Raw genomic sequence first — 19618 nt, 5'->3', positions numbered from 1 at the left:
ACACAAAATATGAACTTTATTCATCTATTTGTCCTGTACCTTATGAGAAGTTGCTGACTTTACTTGGATTTGCTGTTGTCTTGACTTTAAACTACATTAGTCTTGCACATATTTACATTATAGGATTGTGCTCTCCTGACCATTTTTTCTTATCATTATATTTGTCAATCCTTTGGCTTGATGAGTTGTGCTCCTTCCTGGAAGTGGGGGATATTGGTCTATGTAGCACTCCGTCTTTGATATTGAGAAAGATCCTATTGACTGTCCAGTACTACTTCTTATTTCACTAATATTAGTGTATGTGCGGTTCTTTTACAAATCTCTGGAAAACACCACTACCGATCTTTGTATATATTCCCCTTCAATGTTGGTATTATTGTTGCAATTATAAAAGAACGTCTTAATGTCGTTCCGCAATACAAGTGCTACACAATGTCATATTAAAAAACTGTGGAACTTGTCCCAGCATCTAAAAATGAGCCGTTAGTTAGTGGTATGGGAAGTCGTAAGTGGCTCTGCCCAAGGGTTCGCAAGCAGGATTAAATCCGCTGAAAAAAGTGATAAAATTCGAGTGAGTCCGAGTTTACACGGACAGTGGGAATAACTTAACCTCCAAAGGAGATCCCAAGGGACTCACCAAACTCCGTTGTGTCTATTCCAAAGTGATCGGCGTTCTGCAGCAACCGGTGCTCGCAAGCCGTGTTGCTGGCTCCATGCGTAGTTATAGAACTGCTTAAAGCTCATACTACAGAGTTAGCAAGAGGGCTCTATCAATTACGAAGATTCAAAACCACACGGTTAATTCTGCGCTTATAAAAATAATGCGCCGAAAGTGATAACATGTATTACGAGCGTATTTATGAATTACAATAAACGCTCGAAATTTCAATGCCGCCATTTTGGATTGGGCATTTGCGAATTGATTAAAGCGGCCATATCAGAAAAAACTCAGAAGTATTAGTAACATCGTAGGTTCATCTCTCATGTGCCCAAAATATGTTGATGGTTAGTAGTACAGATTACAAATCATTTTATGCATTAAAAGGCTAAATTCAGTCCAAGTAGTCATATCAAATTCGAACTCAAAAGCATTCATATGCCATGCAAGATTGAAAAATAGCCTATGTATTCATGAGCTCCTTAGGAGGCTCGCATTATGTAGGATAACATATGGCTTATGGGAAAGTACACAAATTGCAAAATGAGTTCACATAGTGACTGACAAACTTGGTACTAACTACAGGATATGGGATCAATTCACCTTCATAAATGAACAGATATCTCATCATTGTGACATGTAGTGGTTATACACAAAAAACTCAAGCATGTCATGCCTAACAGTTTACAACTAGACTAACCAGAACTGACAAAATACCATTTATCTAGATCTTAAGCAGAGCCACCTGTCTGTTAATTTCCTCCTGTTCGTTTAATCCTTTATTCACTGTGTTCAGAGAGAATATCCACTTACACTCCCTCAAACTGAGAACATTCCCAAAATCACCCCCTCGTGAGTGAGTTTCAACTTTCTCTATCACCCACCATCGGAGGCTGTTGCAGTCATGTCCAAAGGTGGTAAAATGTTCCACCAAAGGTGCGCCAGGTGTCTTACAACGAATGTAACTGCAATGCTGCAAGATTCTACATTTTACTCTTTGTGTAGTTTGTCCTACATACAGAAACCCGCAAGGACATGAGATGGCATAAATGACACCTGCGGTATTACAATTACTGTGTTGTGTCAGGGTATATGTTTTGTTGTTATGATTGAATGTAGTACATTCATTCGTTAGGGGACATGCCCGACACGTGCCACATTTGGTGTGTCCCTTGATCGGGGGGAAACCCCAAAGTGTAGTCTGGCTCACAGTCTGCTTTGTAGACAGAAGCGATCGAACTAAATGATCCCTGACATTCATTCCCTTCCGGAACGCATGCAACGGGAGGAGGTAAACCTCCTAATCCATCACTGACTAGATGCCAATGACGATTAATCAATTTTTTTATTGCGTTGCTTTTAGTATTGAATGTGGTGATACAGACAAGACGATCTTCATTTTCTTTCTTAGGTTTAGGGACCAATAAGTGTTCACAATGGTTAAGCCAAGCCCTTTTACGAGCTTTCTTTAAAAGTCGCATTGGATAACCTCGCTCATTTAGTTTAACAATGAGTAGTGAAGACTCATCAAAATAGTCCTCCTTTTTGGTACAGTTCCTCCGCAACCTCAGGAACTGGCCAAAATTCAAATTATCTCTGAGGTTGCGGGGATGATGGCTCGTGTACCTAAGCAATGTATTTCTCTCACTGCTTTTCCGGTACAGGGTAGTGTACAATTTACCTGAGTCTGTCTTAATCTGAATATCAAGGAAATTAATTGAGGCCCTGTCATATTCCAAAGTAAATTGAATGTCCTCTGAGCAGGTGTTAAGCCACTCATGAAAATTCATCAAATACTCATTATTTCCTTGCCAAATTAAAAACACATTGTAGTGTGTTTATCTAGGTACCTATATTGATACTCCTATTTCTGACCCTTGTCCGGTTATTAATTCACTAATGTCCATACTCCGGCACAGAAACCCGTTTTCAGATTAAGGTCATAGCGCATGCTGTCACATTAAGCAAGCACTATCCCTCCAGCCCCCTAGAAAGCACACCGAGTTGTCAAAACAAATCAAACCTCCAGCAGACCTGGGAAATCCCCCGCAGCTATTGTTTTGATTTCGCTCGAGAACTCCTGAAAAGAATGTAAGAACGACCAGTCCTTATGACATTCTTGCTGACGTCTTATGTCCATCCTTACGTCAAACACGGCACCTTTCAGGTATAAATATACCAACGCTGCCCTAAGCTAAGACACGGTGGTGACGAGCTTGGAGCAGCGCTACTTGCCGGAGAGCCCAGCTGATGCAGAAAAGCCCACGGACGCTGCCCCTCCCTTTTGACGCGCTGAGAGAGACGCTGCCTTTTCTCCTGCCGAGAAATCCAGCCTCCGGCGTTTCCAGCCGCCCTCGCGGGTAACTGGGATATCGAGTCCTGAGACAGAGATACCAACCCTCCAGCCTTCTAAATCCCAGGTACTGAACTGACTAACCCCTTACAGAGAATTCTTGAGTCAGATCCTTGGCAAAACAAACTTAACTTAAACTGCTACTTATTTACTCCCGCCCACGTATCAGGCTTAGGTCAGGTAAACCGGGGTAGGCGTAGTTAGAAGCACCAGTTGAGAATGATTAGTCAATGTATATATGTATGTATATCTTTTATCCATTTTAAGTATCATATGGCTAAGAAACCATATAAATGCTTTTACAGTATTATTTTATAATTCTGTTTTTACTGTATGCACATTATTTAACTATAAGTATTACAATAATAGCGCTTCATTTCTCTTGTATGAGAAAAGAGACTGATCAATAAATAACATCTTTTTATTGAACCACGCCCATCTCTTATTTCTCTACAAACTGGTGAAACTAAGAATGCACGTACTGACTGAGTAAAATAAGTTGTCTTTTGTTTTCACACGACTCTAGAGATATACTCTTGATTAGGGGAGAGCAAAGTTGTCATGTTCTATGGTTGTCAGAAACTAAATCCCTTCTTGTCTATCCAGGGAGGTTAAACTAATCCTTGCCTATTCGAGAAAGTTTCTAGTGAACTCTGAGCTAGCTGGCACACATAACTTTAAGTCTAATATCGTCAGTAGAAGACCTAGTTAACCACAGTCCTCCGTCTATACTATTGAAGATATTATTCCAATGCACAGAGCCTATTGGGAAAATAGGAACTACACTACATGGCGCCCAACGGTTTGGATAGGCGATAAATCTAACGCAAGACATTAGAGTAACTCAGTCGTGCTTTTTCACACAGACCCTTTTTTCCATAAAACTCCAAAGACGTCTGGAGTTGGTGAAAGGTTAAATCCGCCAAACTTAGTAGGAGGAGACTCCTATGTATGGTTTTTGGTTTATTCAACGTTGAAGGATACAGTGTTCCAAAATATTGTGCATCTAATCTTTGTTTCCGTGGAAACCTGATCTGCAACAAAAACCGTTCTTGACAGTAAAATGTCAGAAACTGAAGAAGAAAGGGAGACAGCTAGAGTAGCAGCTCAACTCCTAGCGGAGGACACAAGTCTCCTACAGCAAGACCCGGATGCAATACTCATCCCGGTCAGCATAAGAAAAACTATAACACTTAAACTTATAGAAAATGGACTAACACCAAGAGGTGGTACAGTCATATTCGTAATTGAGGCACACGAATATCGGCAGACAGAGGTATTCTATTCATGGATAAATTTTCCAGCAGTAAACGCTGTAACAAAGGAGTTCCATTATTACAAGATAGAGGAACATCCGGATGAGTACACCCCTTTCGAGGAGGTGGAAATACCACTCAAATACCAAGAGCACCTGCTCTGGTTTAAAGGCGCCCTAAAACATAATGATCACATCACCAGGCTCGGTCCACTAGGTAGACCAGGAGCAACGTGGCCGGTTCCAGCCAGCTACACACCTCATCCAGACATTGAAAAAATGTCAATACCAGAACTTTTAGCACAGTTAAAATAACTGATTAAAATACACAGACAATTAGTCCAATATGTAATACGGACTTCAACACTCCAACCAGCTATTAAAATTCCACAGCTGACCCCTCATCATCGATGTAGCGTGCCCATAGGGCGACGTGATTATGGTATGGATTTGACTGGTTGAGGACATAACGATGTTCAAAGTCACTTATGTATATTATAGCTAGATTTGGGGCAAAGCTTGCCCCCATAGCTACACCCTTCGTATGGATGTAAAATTGGCCTAGAAACATAAAAAAGTTTTGTGTCATGGCCAATCTAAGTAACTGGATGATGAATTCTGTCGGAACTTGATGGGGGGTGGGTCTCTCATTTAAAACCTTCTCTATACACATTAATGCAGCATGTTGTGGGATATTCGTATAGAGAGCCGTGATATCCATCGTGGCTAATATATTTATAGCAAAGTCGTATGTGCGTCCATCTACTAGCTGGATTATATTAATTGTGTCTCTTAAGTATGTCGGAGTAGATATAGCTATAGGTTTCAACAATATATGTCCTCAACCAGTCAAATCCATACCATAATCACGTCGCCCTATGGGCACGCTACATCGATGATGTGTTTTTAATTTGGCAAGGAAATAATGAGGATTTGATGAATTTTCATTAGTGGCTTAACATCTGCTCAGAGGACATAAAATTTACTTTGGAATATGACAGGGCCTCAATTAATTTCCTTGATATTCAGATTAAGACAGACTCAGGTAAATTGTACACTACCCTGTACCGGAAAAGCAGTGAGAGAAATACATTGCTTAGGTACACGAGCCATCATCCCCGCAACCTCAGAGATAATTTGCCATTTGGCCAATTCCTGAGGTTGCGGAGGAACTGTACCAAAAAGGAGGACTATTTTGATGAGTCTTCACTACTCATTGTTAGACTAAATGAGCGAGGTTATCCAATGCGACTTTTAAAGAAAGCTCGTAAAAGGGCTTGGCATAACCATCATGAACACTTATTGGTCCCCAAACCTAAGAAAGAAAATGAAGATCGTCTTATCTGTGTCACCACATTCAATACTAAAAGCAACGCAATAAAAAAATCGATTAATCGTCATTGGCATCTAGTCAGTGATGAATTAGGAGGTTTACCTCCTCCGTTGCATGCGTTCCGTAAGGGAATGAATGTCAGGGATCATTTAGTTCGATCGCTTCTGTCTACAAACCAGACTGTGAGCCAGACTACACTTTGGGGTTTCCCCCCGATCAAGGGACACACCAAATGTGGCACGTGTCGGGCATGTCCCCTAACAAATGAATGTACTACATTCAATCATAACAACAAAACAAATACCCTGACACAACACAGTAATTGTAATACCACAGGTGTCATTTATGCCATCTCATGTCCTTGCGGGTTTCTGTATGTAGGATAAACTACACAAAGAGTAAAATGTAGAATCCTGCAGCTTTGCAGTCGCATTCGTTGTAAGACACTTGGCGCACCTTTGGTGGAACATTTTACCACCTTTGGACATAACTGCAACAGCCTCCGATGGTGGGCGATAGAGAAAGTTGAAACTCACTCACGAGGGGGTGATTTTGGGAATGTACTCAGTTTGAGGGTGTGTAAGTGGATATTCTCTCTGAACACAGTGAAGAAAGGATTAAACAAACAGGAGGAAATTAACAGACAGGTGGCTCTTCTTAAGATCTAGATAAATGGTATTTTGTCAGTTCTTGTTAGTCTAGTTGTAAACTGTTAGGCATGACATGCTTGAGTTTTTTGTGTATAACCACTACATGTCACAATGATGAGATATCTGTTCATTTATGAAGGTGAATTGATCCCGTATCCTGTAGTTAGTACCAAGTTTGTCAGTCACTATGTGAACTCATTTTGCAATGTGTGTACTTTCCCATAAGCCATATGTTATCCTACATAATGCGAGCCTCCTAAGGAACTCATGAATACATAGGCTATTTTTCAATCTTGCATGACATATGAATGCTTTTGAGTGTGAATTTGATATGACTACTTGGACTGAATTTATCGTTTTAATGCATAAAATGATTTGTAATCTGTACTACTAACCACCAACATATTTTGGGCACATGAGAGATGAACCTACGATGTTACTAATACTTCTGAGTTTTTTCTGATATGGCCGCTTTAATCAATTCGTAAATGCCCAATCCAAAATGGCGGCATTGAAATTTCGAGCGTTTATTGTAGTTCATAAATACGCTCGTAATACATGTTATCACTTTCGGCACATTATTTTTATAAGCGTAGAATTAACCGTGTGGTTTTGAATCTTCATAATTGATAGAGCCCTCTTGCTAAGGCACTCTGTAGTATGAGCTTCAAGCAGTCCGCTTTCTATAACTACGCATGGAGCCAGCAACACGGCTTGCGAGCACCAGTTGCTGCAGAACGCCGATCACTTTGGAATAGACACGACGGAGTTTGGTGAGTCCCTTGGGATCTCCTTTGCAGGTTAAGTTATTCCCACAGTCCGTGTAAACTCGGACTCACTCGAATTTTATCACTTTTTTCAGCGGATTTATTCCTGCTTGCGAACCCTTGGGCTGAGCCACTTACGACTTCCCATACCACTAACTAACGGGTAAGAGATACGAGTATGCTCATCTTTAGATGCTGGGACAAGTTCCACAGTTTTTTAATATGACATTGTGTAGCCCTTGTATTGCGGAACAACATTAAGACGTTCTTTTATAATTGCAACAATAATACCAACATTGAAGGGGAATTGGTTCCTTTATTTAATTATAGGACCATCAATCAAAACATTTTTGGGAAATTGAGTATGCAGAGACAGTAAGCCTGCTACATCAAGATAACATAGTTCCACATCAACGCTCTCTGGACAAGGTAATGACACATCCAGATTCTTTTTGATTGGAGTATTCTTTTTGAGTCAATAGAGAGTGAGTCATATGACCGCCCTATTATGTTTTTAGGTATTATTCAGTAACCTTTGGACACAGAGTGAAGAATTCCACTTGGTCCTTCATTTCGATTGGGTAAGCTAAAAATTCTTCCTTGCCCTAAGTTAATTGCGACGTTACCTTTGGTCGCAATTTGAGTGCAACAGGCTGATGTATATATTTACTTCATTTCAGGGCTTACACTACTCTTTTGGTTGCCCAATTTTTCAGTCCTGATGAAGACTCGCATGGCCACGATCCAACTCACCTTTAGGCTTTAAGACGAGTCAAAACGTCGACGCTCCTTTCTTTGATTACCTGGATTGTGTAACACATTTTCTTGTGCATTATAAATTTGGAAGCAATGTCTCCAATTAATGAAAATAGTGTATAGAATTTATATCACAGCCCAGGTCACTGAAAATGATGTATTGTGTTGATCGATTTATTGTGAATATGAATTTGTAAATACATTTGTATGTCTTTCTTCCTTCCTTTTCTTAAACACTTGACATTTCTTTATCCTATGCACGCTCGCTTTGGGCAACCTCAACTCTCTTATATTGAGATAGTTATGAATGCAATGAATTAAAAATGCTCCTGAATTTGTAATTATTGCCGTTGCACTTTTTGTTCTTTATTCCGGATGAGTTAAAATACATTGAATGTAGGCGGAGAGCTGGCTGGGACTGCAGGGGCCTTGAGGTGCCCCCTGGGGTCCATAGTCCCAGAGAAAAGAGCAGGAAGAGGCAAAATAAAGGTCAGAAATAAGCTGAAAGAGGCTGAATAAAGGTCGGCAATGAGTAGAAAGAGGTAAAATAAAACCGAGAAACAAACAGTAAGAGGCAGAAGAAAGGTCAGCACCATGCAGAAAGAGGCAGAATAGGGTCAACAATGAGCAGACCGAGGCAAAATAAATGTAAGAAACAAGCTGATAAAAGGCATATTATTGATCAGCAAAGAGTAGAAAGAGGCAAAATAAAGGTTAGAAGTGAGCAGAAAGAGGCAGCAAAAAAGGTCAGAAGGGAGCAGAAAGAGAGAATAAAGGTGAGAAATGAGCAGAAAGAGGCAGAATAGAGCTCAGAAATGAGCAGAAAGATGCTTAATTAAGGTGAGAAACAAGTAGAAAGAGGCAACCTAACGGTCAGAAACGATCAGTAAAAGGCAAAATAGAGGTCAGAAACTAGCAGAAAGAGTCAAAATAGAGGTCAGAAACGAGCAACAAGAGTCAGAATAAAGGTCAGAAACAAGTCAAAAGTGGTAGAGTAAATGAAACTGTTATGTTATGTTATGTTATGTTAATTGGCTCTTCTATAGCGCAACGGCTACTCACAATGGAGTGTCCCGGCGCTTTGGCGAAGAGGACCTTTAATGGAAAGGAAACATAACTGAGAATAAAAGACAACACAATTCCTAAATAAAAAGCCATGTTTTTAATGCCTTTCTAAAAGACAACAGACTAGGGGCCTGTCTAAGAGCAATTGGAAGTTCATTCCAAGCACGTGGGGCCAGGTAATGAAACGAACGCCCCCCTTGTCTGGCTCGTTTGATGGATGGAACGCGCATTGTAGACAAGGAGGCGGAGCGAAGAGCTCTGCTCGGTTGGTACAAAGCAAGGCGCTTTCTAATATACCTAGGGCCCAAATCATGGAGGGCCTTATAGGTAAGCGTCAGGCTTTTGAACAGCACCCTTTTGGCTATAGGAAGCCAATGCAATTCCTTCAGCAAATTAGAAGCACTAGCTCGTCTAGGTAGACCATAAATGGCCCGAGCAGCTGAGTTTTGCACAACCTGGAGTCTTCTTACAAGATACTTAGGAAGACCTAAATAAAGGACATTAACATAGTCCAGGCGCGACCCTACCAATGCCTGGACAATAACCCTTCGATGATTCACAGAAATCAAAGGGAGGAATTTCCTGAGCATCCGTAGGATACCAAAGCACTTCCCTGCAAGACAGGCTATTTGAGGTCCAAAAGTCAACTCATTGTCAACAATGATACCAAGGTTTTTAGCCTTGGTACTGGCATTGGCAGGGGGAAAAAGATCCTGAGGCCACCAGTTTTTCCAGTTTGGTTCGGAGACACACCCGAAAAAGAGCAGCTCCGATTTATCGGAGTTGCATTTCAGGCCATGTCTCCTGAACCAATCAAAGACTGCTTCTAAGCAGCCTCTGATACGGGTCCCATCAAACACCTCGTTCTTATTCTGAGTGAACAAGAGCTGGGTGTCATCAGCATAAGACACGATCTGGGCGCCAAACAACTCCGCAACCTCTGCAAGGGGGGCCATAAAGATGTTAAAAAGCAGGGGGCTAAGAATAGACCCCTGAGGGACCCCCACTTCCAGGGCTGACATAGCTGCGGAGTGAGGTGGCGCCCAGATCGTTTGTCGACGGTTGGCTAGAAATGATTTAAGCCATTTCCACACCGTCCCCCTTAGACCACAATCCCAGAGTCGAATTAGGAGAGTGTCATGGGGAACGGTGTCGAACGCCGCCGACAAGTCTAACATAACCAACATGGCCTTTCCTCCTGAGTCTAAAACCTCCCTAATGGCGGTGGTGACTTCCAGTAATGTGGTCTCTGTGCTATAATTCGCACGAAACCCAGATTGAGTACTGTGCAATAAGTTGTTAGTCTCGATGAAATCGGAGATGGATCGGTGCACATGTCTTTCCGCCACCTTTGCCAGAGCAGGGAGCAGAGAAATAGGCCTATAGTTGGCATGTATGATGGGATCCAAGGTTGGTTTTTTTATTAAAGGAATAATACAGGCGCTCTTCCAGGCCTGTGGCACAATGCCAGAAGACAATGAGGAATTTAGAATGGAATTAATGGGACTATTTAGCACAGAGGCTATTTTGTTAAGACACGAGACCGGGCAAGGATCAAGGGGAGAGCCCGATTTCAAGCTTGTCAAATGATCTAATGAAGCAGTAAGGCTTAGCTGCGGAAATTCCCAGAGAGTGGGAATAGCAAGAGAAATAGCATCAGGATCCACAGCCCGAGGCTGAATGGAGTGAATGGCAAGGTCGGCTTGAATAGTGGTTATTTTCTCAACAAAATAATGTGCAAGTTCATTCAGCCAAGATTCTGAATGACACTGCACAGAGGTGGCTAAGGATGGGGAAGTGAAGTCTCTAACAATTTTAAAAATTTCCTTACAGGAATTATCCGATTCATCTATCCGCCGTTCAAGAAAGGATTTTTTTTCGCTCCAAATCATCCTATGATAGGATTTGGACAGATCTTTAAATTTTTCTCTCTCACGAGGGTTATAGTCTTTCCTCCAAGTTCTTTCGGCTCTCTTGCAATTTTGACGTAATTCTCTAAGCTTAGATGAAAACCAAGGAGCAGAAGAACGTTTCATTCCAGGTTTGACAACTTTCTCAGGCACGAGATCCGCCAGTATGGCCGTGAGCCACTCCGTATAACGGGGTAGGTCAACTTCCACCTCACCGGACAAAGTGCAAGGTGAACGAGCCAAAACCTGGAGTAACGTATCACTAGATAGCAGATGAAAAGGCCTAAACAAACGTTTGGCAGAACTAACGGGGTTCAATCTGGAAGAAGAGACACTTGAAAGACTAAAAGTGATTAGGGAATGGTCTGACCATAATACGGGTTGGGGAGCGAGTACGTTGATCAAAACAGTGGAAAATACTTGGTCCAAAGTATGACCCTTATTGTGAGTGGGATCATGAATAAAAGGAGTAAGTCCTAATGTAGCCGTAACCTCCAGAAGTTTCATCGTGTCGGGGTTTGCAGCCTCGTCCATATGTATATTCAAATCGCCCAAAAATAAACAATGTTTAGATTTGAGACATGGAACTGAAAGAGCAACCTGTAGCTCGTCCAGAAAAGAACCTAAAGGACCAGGGGTACGATATACCAAAATACCAGTACAAGCATAATGAGGAGACAAATGGAGAGTGAAGCCCAGCGCCTCGGTGTTCTGGATGTTATCTACCGTAAAAGTGGTGCAGTGCAGCTTATTGTTGACTATAATTGCTACACCGCCCCCACGCCCAGATGTTCTATCTCTCCTAAAGATGGAATAATTAGGTGGGATGGCGTTGGCTAAGTCTGGGGCCGAGGTATCACTCAACCATGTCTCCGTGAGAAAAAGACAAGATATGTCGGAGTTGTCAAGTAAATTCCATATATCTAAGGCATGACAGCCTAATGAACGTGTATTAAGGAGTAAGCAGGTAATAGTAGTCTCCAAAGAAATATGTTTTGGTCTATTACATGGAGGGGCTCGCCAGCCACAAACCTGACACCCTTTCCTTAAGGTCCGATGTCCCGGAAAAACCGAGTGGCAGCGCCCTAGCGGCGGACGGAGATCAGAAAGAGTCTCTGAAGAATAAAAATAGCACATATTAAGAGTTTAAAAACGTACCGTACCAGCAACTTAAAAAGAGCCTGCCAGCCGTCCTGCACCGTCTGCTGCCGGAACGCTGACGGGCGCAGACGGGCAGGACTCTGGCACGACTCAGGCGCAGGGAAGGCGCCACCTTGCGCGTCACCGCTGCGCGTTGAATAAGGTGGAGCATTAAGTAGGCCGGCGGAAGTAGAGCAACCCAGGCGCCACGACCCGCACCAAGATGGCGGCGTCAGGCTTCGCAGGCTACACCAGCATGGCGCTCCCTCACCACCCCAGAACCGGGCCCACCAAACGGCGGTGCAGAATAATGTTTTAAATGCAGGTGAGGGGCCAGAACAAGCGCTAAGGCAAATAGGAAGTATTTGTTGTAAAATCACAAATAATACACACAAAAATAAAACGTTATGCTAACTTTTAAAAATAAGCGCGTTAGCGCAGAATCGCGCAGCCCTTTACCACAGCGTCTACCTCCTAACCTTGCAGGCACCAATTGGCCAAGAAGGGTCGTCCGGAGGTTCCGCCTTAAGTAGGCCGGCGGAAGTAGAGCAACCCAGGCGCCACGACCCGCACCAAGATGGCGGCGTCAGGCTTCGCAGGCTACACCAGCATGGCGCTCCCTCACCACCCCAGAACCGGGCCCACCAAACGGCGGTGCAGAATAATGTTTTAAATGCAGGTGAGGGGCCAGAACAAGCGCTAAGGCAAATAGGAAGTATTTGTTGTAAAATCACAAATAATACACACAAAAATAAAACGTTATGCTAACTTTTAAAAATAAGCGCGTTAGCGCAGAATCGCGCAGCCCTTTACCACAGCGTCTACCTCCTAACCTTGCAGGCACCAATTGGCCAAGAAGGGTCGTCCGGAGGTTCCGCCTTAAGTAGGCCGGCGGAAGTAGAGCAACCCAGGCGCCACGACCCGCACCAAGATGGCGGCGTCAGGCTTCGCAGGCTACACCAGCATGGCGCTCCCTCACCACCCCAGAACCGGGCCCACCAAACGGCGGTGCAGAATAATGTTTTAAATGCAGGTGAGGGGCCAGAACAAGCGCTAAGGCAAATAGGAAGTATTTGTTGTAAAATCACAAATAATACACACAAAAATAAAACGTTATGCTAACTTTTAAAAATAAGCGCGTTAGCGCAGAATCGCGCAGCCCTTTACCACAGCGTCTACCTCCTAACCTTGCAGGCACCAATTAGCAGAAAGAGGCAGAAGACAATTCAGAAGGTAGCAGAAAGAGGCAGAATAAAGGTCAGAAGAGGAAAAAGAGGCAGAATAGAGGTCAGAAACCAGCAATACGAGGCAGAATAAAGGTCAGACATGAGCAGAAAGAGGCTAAATAAAGGTCAGGAGCGACAAGAAAGAGGAAAAATGAGCAGAAAAGGCAAAATGGAGGTCAGAAACAAGCAGCAAGAGGCAAAATAGAGGTCAGAAACAAGCTGCAAGAGACAGGCTAAAGGTCAGTAGCGAGCAGAAAGAGGTAAAGTAAAAGGCAGAACAAGCAGAAAGAGGCCAAATAGATGTCAGGAGTAAGGAAAGAGGCAGAAAAACGAGCACAAAGCCAAAGGCAGCAGACTGAAGGCAAGCTGGACAGGAAGACCATCACTGGGGCGATGGCATGATGACCTGCTCCCATGTGCTCCCCTATGTTTTTACCATGTACCCACTGACAGACCCACTCATGCACTCACTCACAGACCCATTCACATGCTTATGCACCCATCTCACAGACCCACTCAGAGACTCATGCCCCATTGACAAACACACCCAGACACTCATAAACCTACTCACAGATCCATTCAAGCATTTATTCACCCACTCACAGACCCACTAAGGGACACACGGACACTCACAGACCTATTCACACACTCATGCATCCACTCACAGACTCACACAGAGACTCACACACCCATTACCACACTCACTGACTCATTCATACATGCACCCATTCACAAATCCACTCAGAGGCTCTCACACACTCTCACAGACTAACTCAGATACTCATTTACCCACTGACAGACCCACCCAGACACTAATGTTCCCCTTCACAGACCTACTCAGAGACTCATGTACCCACTCACCTACTCAGACTCATCCATCCACTCACAGGCCTTCAAAACACACATGCACTCACTCACTGACCCACACAGAGACTCATGCACTCACTCACAGAACCACCCAGAGACTCATATACCCATTTAAAGACCCACTCAGATACTCTAACACCCACTCATAGACAAATCGAGACACACACACTCACTGTCAAAGGTTAGTGGTTACATTTAGAAAATACAATTGAAAAAACCTTCAAAATTCAATTAAAAAAACAAAGGTTACATGGACGTTATAGTTAGGAAACAACATTATAAAACCTTGGAAATTCACTGAAAAAAACAATGGTTACAAGGACACTATAGTTAGGCTCAGATTTGACTTGTACATAACTAATGAAAGTTAGCAGTTATAATTAGTTGAGCTAACTATAACGTATGCCCCCGCAATGCACTGCTAATGAACTCACATTTTCCATCACTCATGACATGGTCAGTGACATCACTAATGACATTACTGATAAGATCTCAAATGACAACACTGATGACATCATCCACAGAAGTACTCACACACCCACTCACACTCCTATGCAAACTCTCATACACTCACTCACATGCCCACACAACCACACACATACCTACTCACAGACCCATACAAGTACTCACACAACAACTCACTCATCGATAGAGCCACTCACACACCCACTCTCACTCATCGATAGAGCCACTCACACACCCACCCACTCATACTCATGCAACCACTCACATAACCACGCTCACTCACACAGCTACTCATACAACCAGTCACTTACCCATACAGCCACTCACACAGCAACACACTCACCCATACAGCTACTCACACACCTACCTCGTTACCCATACAGCCATGTACACACCCACTCACTCACCCATACAGCCTCTCAACACAGCCACTCACTCACCCATACAAGCCCTCACACTCACACACAAACCCAGGCAATAATGTACATACCCATTCAGACATCCATGCAAGCACTCTCACATCCGGTCACTCTCCCATTTAGCTATTCACACAGACTCACTCTCCAATGTAGCCACTCACACACCAACTCACTTAACCAAACACCCACTCATTCACCCATACAGCCCCTTACCCACCCATTCACTGACTCATATAGCCATTCACTCCCTCGCCCATACAGTTGCATGCACATCCACCCATCCATCCAGCCACTCACTCACCAATAGAACCACTCACACACCATTCACTCCCTAAAACAGTCACATATTTACCCACACAGCTACTCACATACCCACCTATATGCCCATACAGCCACTCAGACAGCCACTCACACACATATGCACACAGCCACACAGCCACTCACATGTTATATGTTAGAAGCAGTATCACTCATTAGTAGTGCACCTAGTATAATAATCTAACTTGTGTAGTAGGTTAGTTTATATCTTTAAAACTCATAGGGCCAGATGTATCAAGCTAAATTGCGTTCGCAAATGCTGACATTCACAGAATGTCAGCGCTTGCGATCGCAATTTAGCTGTGTGCTATGTAGGTAGGCAAAAAACCTACTTGCAAAATAAGGAATCACAAAAATTGCGACTCCCTTTTTTGCGCATGCATGTAGAGAATCTCAATTTGTGATTCCCTACATGCTATGCTAGTAGGCATCGCAAACTGTGATTTTGCCTTAAGGAATCGCAAATTACCACCAACTTCAAGTTGATGGAAATTTGAGATTTCCTGGAAAAAAACACTTTTTTGCTTTTTTCAAAGGGAACCATTCCGAAGGGTAGCTTTGAATTTGTTACAAAGGGCATACTGGGAATATATCACTCAAGTGAAACTAAGCCAAGCAGCTCCCCTACAAAAACGCTGAAAAATGCAATATGTCTTTCAGTCAAGATCGTGGCCCTGCAAGTTTCCTAGATGAAATCTTCCCAGCAGAAAAGAAATCTCTCTAATTAAAATTTCAATTGGGCACATTGCTGGTGGCCTCAGTAACTAAAAGGTGGTCATCAAATTCTGATGAGGGATCAGACTTGTGAATGTGTTCATTGAGTGGTAGGTAGACACTAACTCATTTTCTACTACTGTGTCATCATACGATAAGTATATGGAAATATTATCTATGTCCACTTTTAATCAAGCCCAACATTAGGAAGTTTAACGAAGCTGAAGCTCTATGCATGAGATCAGATGACAAAAACATAGTCTTGGCTGCTTCATCCTACATCTAGGCAGCCTGGAAATCAAGAGCCTGAGCCCAGAAAAAAACTGTGTTAATCGAAAGACAACTCTTGAACATAAAGGTTCTGATTGGCTGGCTATCTGAACGATTCTCAAGAAAGCTACTAGCCAGAAACCACCATTGCATAATGCTCTTCCTAAACTCAAATCAAGAATCTGTAGAATCAAGAAGAGTAGTTTAAGCTGCCCTTTACCAATAATTGGCTTTGAATCAAGCAAACTTTCTCCCATATTGACATTGCAAAACATATTAAGAGTTCTTTCCATTGACACTTTAATGGCGGAAATCGCATGTACTGCCAACCCAGTGAAACTCATGAAGAACGACAGAGGGATAAATTATGTACGCATCATACATTATTATTTCACAATCATAATAGCTTTTTAACTACCCTCTTTTAACCCATACCACAAACTTAGAACACCGAAGGGTAGGATATATGTTTGGGCTATCGCTTAGTTGAAGATTTTTAGTAAGAAAAATTGCAAAACTATAACCTGGTTACATGGTCAATTACAACTGTAATTTTCAGAATTACTGAATCTAATGGACTCGCTGTATTTATATCTCACATGATCCTGAGAGTCAATTGTGAATTTTATCATAACCATTGTGTTTTAATCTGTATTGTTAATTGTTATGGCAGTCGTGGCTGAAAACAAAAGAAAAATGATTTGATTTGATTTGCATCTCCTTTCACACTCTCAAAACACTGGTCTCAGCAAGGTGGGCAACTGCAACTGTATTTTCTAAGGTCACAGCTGCACTCATTGTCTTCACTCCTCTACTATAACTTCCCCGGGCATACCCTTTACTCGCACAATCATCACTAGGTTTGATGGCTCACTGCTAAAAATAGGGCCCTCAGGTAACTCCTTGCACTAGCTTTCGGAATTCGAATAAAGTACCTCACCAAAAAACCCTTGTCAGCTATATATCCCCCACTTGCAACCTGTGCTCAACAAGCTAATCTTCTAGCCACCCTCAAACCTTCCTACAGGCTTCAGGGTTTCAGTGTTTTAACTTACATGTACCCCAACACTGGAAATTACTCCCTACTAATGTGTGTTCTCTCTTCTCTCCCTCCTCCCGGTGTCCTCTTTTAAGCCTGCTCCAAAAAGATACTTCTCAAACTGGAAGGAAAACCAACTAACCATTGTGACAATCCCATCTCTCATGCAGCTGTTCCCTCTGGCGCCGGGTGCTGCCATGCATATATACATATTGTAAAATATATTTATTCATTTATGCTTCCTCTACCTGAAATGCATCCTCGTCCATTCTAAATACACCAAAAGGCATCTGTAAGGGTCTTAAGAAACTTTTCTCAGACGGATCTTGCTTCACTGGCTTTGTAATAAGACGAAGGTGCGGATCAAGCTAACGTATACACCTTTAAACGCCTTAATACACCTTTAAATGCCTTAATTTGGCCATTCATCAGTACTGTGCGTGTGAAATAAAAGGTCCTTAGTTACTATCCTCGAATTGTGTGTGGCTGTTAAGAGTCTTCTTTTGATTTCAGATTTTAAACTGTTGTCCAAAGATGACACAAATAATCTCGTCCAGGCTGCCAAGCTTCTATTAAGCTCAAACTTTACATCCTTCAAGACGAATCTTAAAGCTTCCATCTCCTAAATGCATGGGTCCTTTGTTCTGAAATTATCAGCACCAAGAGATGATTAGTAGATACATTCGTTGGGCTTTATAAATGCCGTCATTCATTCATTCAGAATGAACTTCAACTTGGATGGCTGATTGGGTCACCAAATTCATACCTGCGGGGTGGGTGCATGCCTTTCAAAGGTACCTTTGCAATAGAGATTGTACCCATTCTTGCTTATATCTGTATTGCCCCAGCCCCTCTTATAGACAACTGTTATCTGTTTGCTTTCATTTTCCAACTTCCTTCCTACACCCATTTTACCAGTCTCCAGGCACCCTTAAATGCCTATCTTTATGTATGTGCATATGTTCCTCGCCTATCTCTCCAATCCTTGCCTATCTTCATTTCTTTTAATATTGATTTTATTCCTTTGTCTACGTCCTATCAGTCACCACCAATCCCTTCTATTCACACTTCTGTTCTATTTGTCCATTCTTTTCATCTGCTTTTCTACCCTGATGTTGTTATACCATTTCCTCTTTGTGCCTGCGTCATGCTCTCTCTTGGTGTCTATCTAACATGTTTTCTTTGTATCTTTCTTGATTTTAATTTCTTCCATTGCAGTCATTAATTCCATTCCTTTCTTTCTTTCATTCTGTGTTTTTTTTCTTTTTCGTTTTCATTATGTCTCGTTCTACTGTGTTGTCGCTAGGTTAAACGGATTGCTTCTCTGATCTGAAACATACTACTCACTGCCATGCCCCAGACCATGTATATACGAGTTGTGTTCGTTAAAGCCTACACACCTATCACATGCATTTCTCTTTGTACTTACACAATGTATGTATCTAGATATGTGTATTTCTTGATATAAATATGTATAAAATATGTACTTATTTATCTATATACTTTACTTCTAATGCCAGAAAAAACATTGTCTCTTTCCAATGCACTACCCTATATTTCATCCTATACCGCTCTCAATATATCCTCTACCTCCACTCTCTGACTCATCCCAAACTTCATTCTACTACTATAATCCTAAAAAAAAACTTTCTAGACTCTTCCCTACTCTATCCCTCTTGGATCCCCCCAAACCTAATTTTAATACTGTGATCTCCCAATAAACACTTTCTAGACTCTCCTCTCTTCTAGCCCCCATTCTCCTTTTCAAGCCAACTAACAGACTCACATGTCCACTATTAAATTAACTCAAATTTCACTATCTAATCCACCACTAATCCATTGTGGGTTCTGAAGTAGCGTGCTACTTACCGAAAAGTGATTTGATGACTCGTCAGGGGTAGTAAGCACTATATAAATAAAATTAGAATACAATTATGTTATGTTATGTTATGTTATGGTATCCTATAATATGCTATGTTATTTCATGTTATGTAGATGAGTCCCCAGCCCTGGAGATAGGCATCCTCTCATCCGTCTGTAGAAAGGTTTCTTTTTATTGTTATGTTAGCCTTCACCTTCAGTTGCCTAAAATAATACATCTGCCTGTGGACAGATAGACGTTCAGTCTTAGAATCAGTATAGCTGTTTTGGGGAGTGAACCAATGCAACCAAAACGGAGGACAACCAAGGATGTGCTGAGGGCTTGGAGTTATGAAGATTGCAGTTAATATTCTGACCATACGTGAATGGGAGTAAAATCACATGATGATCTCTTTGGAGGCTTTCATTGACATGAGGGTACCCTTGGCCGATGTGCATAGCGCGTTTCTCAGCTCTTGCCGGGTAGGAAGCAGCAACTGAGGGGATTGAGCCAGAAGCATTTCTGAGATCTGTGTGCAAACTAGTGATCTCA

General features: G+C 42.3%; 1 protein-coding gene across 1 annotated transcript in view; it reads left to right on the top strand.

Moving 5' to 3' along the window:
• Positions 1-19618, top strand: part of LOC144819544 (uncharacterized) — a 745296-nt gene that overhangs the window by 472678 nt on the left and 253000 nt on the right. The window lies entirely within an intron of this gene.

Source organism: Lissotriton helveticus, chromosome 2_1 (assembly GCF_964261635.1).
Source record: "Lissotriton helveticus chromosome 2_1, aLisHel1.1, whole genome shotgun sequence".
NCBI classification, from domain to species: Eukaryota; Metazoa; Chordata; class Amphibia; order Caudata; family Salamandridae; genus Lissotriton; species Lissotriton helveticus.
Note: the sequence above shows the minus strand (reverse complement) of the source record. Positions and strands in the feature narration are given on the sequence as shown.